Genomic DNA, 6,553 nt, shown 5'->3' on the forward strand with positions numbered 1-6,553 from the left:
ATACATACAAGTGTTCACACACACACAAGATAATGACCACATAAGTGAAATACACACAACTGGTCACATACACACAAGTCACCAAAAACACACAGTAAACAAATACATATAGTCATGCCTTCACAGTCCAGCATACAGAAGAGCACACTCACACACATATTTAAAATCACACAAAGTGAATACACATGTCTAAGATTACATATAGGTGACCCCATACACAAGATCATATGCATTTGAAAGCATGTAGAGCCACACAGAAGTAATCACACAAACATAAAGTCAAGCACATGCATGTGGTTGCCTGAGTATATGATCCCGCATGTATATCTTCCTATGTGTATGCCTCTACACACAGTCATTCACACAGCTGACCACACACTCAGTAACACACATACACAAAGTTATGCACCTGGGTTACCACACACATGGTCATGCTTAGGTAACCACATATAAGTGAATATACAAATGGTCATATAAAGGGGGCATTTGTGGGGGACCATAAAGGTCACACAACAGAGTCATATACACACAGTCACATTCAGTAATGATTTCATTTATGTGTACAAGGTCACATAGCTAATGGGATAAAAGGCCTGGTACACAGGGGTACCTCTCTTCCCTTTCTCTCCCCTCCACACTCACCTCGTGCTCCCACAGCCCAGTCATGCACCACACAATACTGTGACAAGGGACAACAGGCTGTCACACTGTCACGTGGACATTTGCACCACAGGGTCACATAGGAAATTAGGCACGTGGATGGTCACTCACATGGGGTAAGGCACATTGAGGCAGCAGGGCGCGGTGGCAGTGCGGCCCCACCCGGGGGCAGCAGAGGGGGTTCTAGTGGAGTTCTGACATTCACCACCTGAGGGATGCCCCACAGGTCCCTGCCCTGCTCCTCAGTTTCCCCATGTGGCAAGCTAGAAGCCGGGAGGAGAACACCAGCGGGGCCCCTCGGGATCTCTGATCCCGCAGAGCCGCCCTGCGGGAAGGGACGGCTCAGCCCCAGGCTCGGTCCAGTCCGGTCCAGGCTCCGGCTCAGCCTGAAGGGTTGAGGTCAGGGCACGCGAGGTTGCAGGGTCCTGGGAGCCCGGGTGGCACCGGCTGCCGCAGCCTCGCACCGCGTTCTCCCGGCTGCCAGCCGTCCCCGAGCGCTGGGGCAGAGACTGATGCAGGGCAAGGGGGAAAAGGAGCCGGACTCACCTTGAACTTGGAGCTGACCTGACGGACAATGCAGCAAACCCGGAGGAAAGGAAACTGCGCAGAAGCCTGGGCAGCGCCTCGCTGCTCAACTACCATTCCCAGAATCCCCCGGGGGCACCCCGCCTCCGCCTCCCGGCATGCTACGTGCCCGGAGCCTGAGCTTCAGCTGGGGGGCCATGACGTGGTGTTCGTTGGTGTGAGGTCATTCTGAACCTGCCCTCGTTTTTAAATGTATCTTGCGGGGTGGGTGAGAGGGACAGCGGTGTTGGGGTGCTAGGGTGAAGAGGACAGGGAACGAGTATAGGCACATCTTGGTTTCCCTTGCACACTTGAGAGAGGGGGCGGGGATGAGGAGGAGGGAGGGAAGGAGGAGGTGTAAGGGAACTGGAGGGGAGCTGCAGCTGCCCGCTGGGCACTCTGCAGTCTGCGAAGTGGTTGGTGACCTAACTTTCCCCGTCACCCCCTTCTCCTCCCCCAGCCTTGTCCCCCAGCCCATCTCCATGAGTTCTTAATCCTAGGCTGATTCACAGTAGTTTGGGATCATCCCTATGAACTCCACTTCCAGGCCCTAGTTTAGCCAGCCTTCTTGGCTTAAGGGCACTGGCAGTGGAAACCAGAGTGTCGTCCGGGGCTGAGTCTGGATGAAGTGCTGACTATGTGTGATACAGAGAGTAAAGCTATGAGCATCTCCACCCTAGAAGAATACTGTGCTCTAATTTACAACTATGCCCAAAGGGCTGCAAAAATGGGCATACCCTTTGACCCAACAATATCACTTGGTAAAAATGGGAAAAGGTCCCACATGCACAAAAATATGTATAGCAGCTCTTTTTTGGGGTGGCCAAGAACTGGAAATCAAGGAGACGTCTAGCAACTGGGGAATGGCTGAACAAGTTGTGGTATATGAATGTAATGGAATACTCTTGTGCTATGAGAAATGACAAACAGGCGGACTTCAGAAAATCCTGGAACGACTTATATGAACTGATGCATAGTGAAGTGAGCAGAACCAGAAGAGAACACTACACAGTAACTGCTACCAGTGCTTCACAGCAATACAAGGACCTAAAACATTTCCAAAGACTCTTGATGCAAAATGACATCCACACCCAGAGGAAAACAAAAAACTATGGAATCATATTGCAGAATGAAGCAGACTATTTTCTCTTGTGTTATGTTTTGTTTGGGTTTGGTTTTTCTCATGGTTTCTCCCATTCCTTTTGATTTTTCTATGCAGCATGACTAAGGTGAAAATGTGTTTAATAAGAATGTATGTGTAGAACCCATGTAAGATTGCATGCTGTCTCAGGGAGGGGGAGAAAATTTAAGACTTATGGAAGTGATTGGTGAAAATTGAAAATAAATTAAATTAAAAAGAAAGAAAGAAAGAAAAAGAATGCTCAGTGTTGTTAGAGTATCAGAAGGAATACTACAAAGAATACTGTAAGAGAGACAACACACAGGAGATTTCAGCTGCAAATCAGATGGAAAATCCTAGGATCCTTAGGGTACAGCAGCAAAGCAGGTGGTAATGTATCTTTAATGTCATTTTCACTTAAGAAAATTACATGATTTTATGATGTTGAAACATTTGATAGTACTAAGGACTTGGGAGGAGAAAACTTTGTTTTCTAGTTGTGAAGTATTTGTTGCTGCTGATGAGGCAGGGGCTGCAGCATGTAGAAACAGTTTTCAGTTGACATCTCTAGAAGCAGAAAACTGACTTAAAAACTTAGAGTCAAGCTTGTAAAAGGGTTAACAGTAATAGAGCTAGTTGAGGTGTAATGGATGCAAAACTTATTAAATTATAGGACTTTGGAGGGTTATTGATCTGTTGGATCTTAGTCTTTCATGACTTTATCTGGCCGAAGATTATGATATCCAGCAACATAGGTGATATTGAAGTTGAACCTGCTGTTATACCTTAAGTATTATTTGGAAAGCCATGTATCCTGAAGGTATTCTATATGTTCTCATGGCCTGTGTAGGTCAGTGGTGTCAAATTCAATAGAAAGGGCCTCTGTTGGCCACATAGACTTAGAAAACCACATATATAAGCATAATGTTGTGTCTTTAAAAAAAATGTTAAAAATTTCCCAATTATATTTTAATCTAGTTTTCTTGAGAATTTTGAGTTTGACACATCTGCTGTAGGTAATGGTGAGATACCATGCTCCTTCAAAATAGTGCTTCAGAATGACTTTTGAGTGTCTCCCTCTGCTGGGTACAATAGGTTATTTTTTTCTTCCTGTTTCTAACAGTTTCTGAACTATAAAGTATGTGTACACACAGGATGTGGGCAGCGGTAGTGTGGCCTGAGAAAAGAGGGTCCTTTGGCAATACTTAATGATGCATTGTTCTCCATAATGCACTTTTTCTTCCTAAGTACATAAAAGTAGGATCTGAAGTGAAACAAGTCTTTAGATCATTAAATTTGCATTCTATTTTACTAAATTCACTTGTCAAAGAAAAGACTGGGGGTGACAATGTCAAGGCACAGAACATAGGAATAAATTTGCAAGTCACCATATAAAGCCAAGGAACATCTGTTGATAGCTGGCAGAGACAGGGATCACTCACCACAATAAGGTATCCATTAGGATCCTCCACTGTCCTTTTGAATGCCTCAGGGACTGCAACTTTTCTTCAAATTGAAATTTCTGCACTTTTTCAAGTAGCTAGTGCTGATGGAGATACTGGAAGATGGCAAATTGGGGATGCTGGGCAGGGTCCAGGGAATAGATGAAGATACGATCAAGATAAATTACAAGTACACAGTGTGGGAGATATGGTTAGGCAGCAGTTTGTATGGGAAAACAGCCAGGAATTTTTGTGGACTACAAGCCCAGTATGAGCCAGAAGTGTCAGTCAATATGCATTTAAGAACTCTTCTATAGGCCAGGTGCTTTGCTAAGCATTGAGTATACAAACAGAGGCAAAGGACAGTCCCTGTCCTCAAGAAGCTCGCTAACGGTAAAGAAAGCATGCAAATAACTATGTACAGACAAGCTATATATAGGATAAATGGGAGGGAAATTCAACAAAGAGAAGGCACTACTATTAAGAAGAATTGGAAATTAACAAAAATCATATTGCCAGTAGATGGAGAAAAAGCTTTTGACAAAATACAAGCCCATTCCTATTAAAAACAGTAGAGAGCATAGGAATAAATGGATCCTTCCTTGAAATGATAAGTAGCATCTACCTAAAACCGTCAACAAGTGGGGCAAATAGAATTGGAACTAGATTGATTCTGAGCCCTTTCAAGAGAGAGTTTATATCTTGAAAAGACTGTGGGAAAGATCTAGGATGGCGAAGTAGTCTAGGAGGAAGAGTCTAAGGAGGTTGTTGATGGGACTGGGGTGACTGATCTAGGACAGAAAACAGCTGGAGGCAATCTAGATTCAATACACAATGTAGGGTCAGGCTAGGTTAAGGGTAACAGATTTGGGTATGAAAAACCAGATTAAGTGGAAAGATTCAAGGAGGTTCCCCGGGTCTGTACCCTATCAATCCTAACTGTGCTCTTACTAGCTGTATGGCTATTTCTCTTTCCAGGATGTCAGTTTACTCATCTGTAAAATAAGGGAGATTGGCTAGATGATATCTGAGATGCTTCCCAACTGGGACATCGTATAATTCTAAGAGTTTCTCTTGTGGGAAACACAAATTCTAACCTACACAGGTTGTTTTATGTATGTGTGTATATGTGTATCCCCTGCCTATCCAGAGAAGGTGTAAGATTGAACTGCTACATGATGACAACATCTTAAGTCCCCTGAACCAGATAGTGACCTCGAGATAACTGCCATGTCAAGGTGACACTCATAATTGCCATTGTTTCTCCTTCTATTTGCCAAAATATGATGGGACCAGCTGCCAAAATCTTAGTTTTTTTAACGTTAAACTTTAAGCCAGCTTTTACACTCTCCTCTTTCACTCTCATCAAGAGGAAATGAAGAATATAAGTTTTATACCTCTCCAAACTCAGAATGACATCTTTCCCTTTTGTACAGCCTCTCTACCATTACCACCATCGAGCAGGCAGGTAGGACCTTTCAGAAATAATCAGGTTCCTGATTCATGACCTAATCCCTCACCTAAACTATTCCAACAGCCTCTTCACTGATTGCTCAACTTCTAGTTTCTGGTCTCTACAACCTATGCTCCTTAAAGGTGCCAAAAGAATGTGGACATATCATGCCCCAACTCAAAAATGAGGAGGGCTTGTAGAGTAACTTAACATTTAAAAAAGCTAATGTGGTCAACCTCACGTTTAAAAAATTTTGCAGTCATGTAATGTAGATAATGTAGAAAGAGTCTAATAAGTGTACTCCTAATTTCTGCATTTTGTCATTTGTTTGGGACAAAGTAGGCTTGCTACCTTTATGTTTGTGTTCAGAGATAGAATCAGGGATTTTAGACCTCAAAGAGACCCTAGAGACTATCTGGAACAGTGGTGTAAAACTCAAATAGAAACAGGGCCACTTATCCAGCTGTACCTGCCAAGACTTATTTCATTTACTTCCTTTCATATACTCAATGTTCAACCTGTCTCCAAACTCAGCATCCCATCTCCCACTTTTGCCCAATTTGTCTTTCATGGCAGGAAAGCACTCCCTCTTCCCTATGGCCTCTTAAAAATATTCATTCTCTATTCAGGCTCAACTCAGCTGCCACCTTTGAAGGAAATCTTTCCTAATGCTCCACAGTTTTCAGTGCTTCCTCCCTCTTCAAATTATCTCATTTTTATTTATTTCACCATATATATGCAATATCTCTCATTAGAATGTAAATTCCTTGAAGAGGGGGATTGACTCTTTTTTGTTTCTGCCATTGTATGTCCAGTGCCCAGCACATAGTAGATACTTGATAAATATTTTCTGAATTATTGAATTGAAAAGAAAAATGAGAATGAAGAGACACTAAAAATCTTAAATTAATCTCTTTACTTCTAAAATGATTGCTAACATACTCCAATTTTTAGTCTGTTTCCAAAAAGTCAGACAATAAGCATCCTTTAAGTACTTAATAGGTGCTAGGCACTATGATAAACTATACTAATGGATTTTAAGAACAAAATTATCAAAGGAGGTATGACTCCTTCATAGATAATTAGAGTACAAAAAATAAAAACCTAAAACATTATCAGTATATTATGTACAAAAGCTATGTGATGTTTGAGGCAGGGGAGGGAATATTATTCTTGAATATTGGAAAAGGAGGAAAGAGCAAAGACTTCATGAAAAAGGGAGCATGTGAGTTGGGTTTTAAAGAACAGATAGAAATTCATTACAACACCTGGGGAAGAAAAGCTAAGAAAAGCTAAGGGCTAGTAAAAGCAAAG

The 6,553-nt window shown here is 42.5% G+C and overlaps 1 protein-coding gene across 2 annotated transcripts in view; it reads right to left on the reverse strand.

Moving 5' to 3' along the window:
* LOC140521174 (zinc finger protein 483-like) overlaps window positions 1-1,301 on the reverse strand; it is a 35,889-nt gene extending 34,588 nt beyond the window's left edge. Inside the window, exon 1 of one of the 2 annotated variants that reach the window (XM_072635904.1) lies at window positions 1,207-1,301. The gene's annotated coding sequence lies outside the window, so the exon portion shown is untranslated. The remainder of the gene's footprint in view (window positions 1-1,206) is intronic. The other variant, XM_072635905.1, reaches the window with a different exon arrangement.
* Window positions 1,302-6,553: the final 5,252 nt, after the last annotated feature.

Source organism: Notamacropus eugenii, chromosome 1, assembly GCF_028372415.1.
Source record: "Notamacropus eugenii isolate mMacEug1 chromosome 1, mMacEug1.pri_v2, whole genome shotgun sequence".
Lineage (NCBI taxonomy): Eukaryota > Metazoa > Chordata > Mammalia > Diprotodontia > Macropodidae > Notamacropus > Notamacropus eugenii.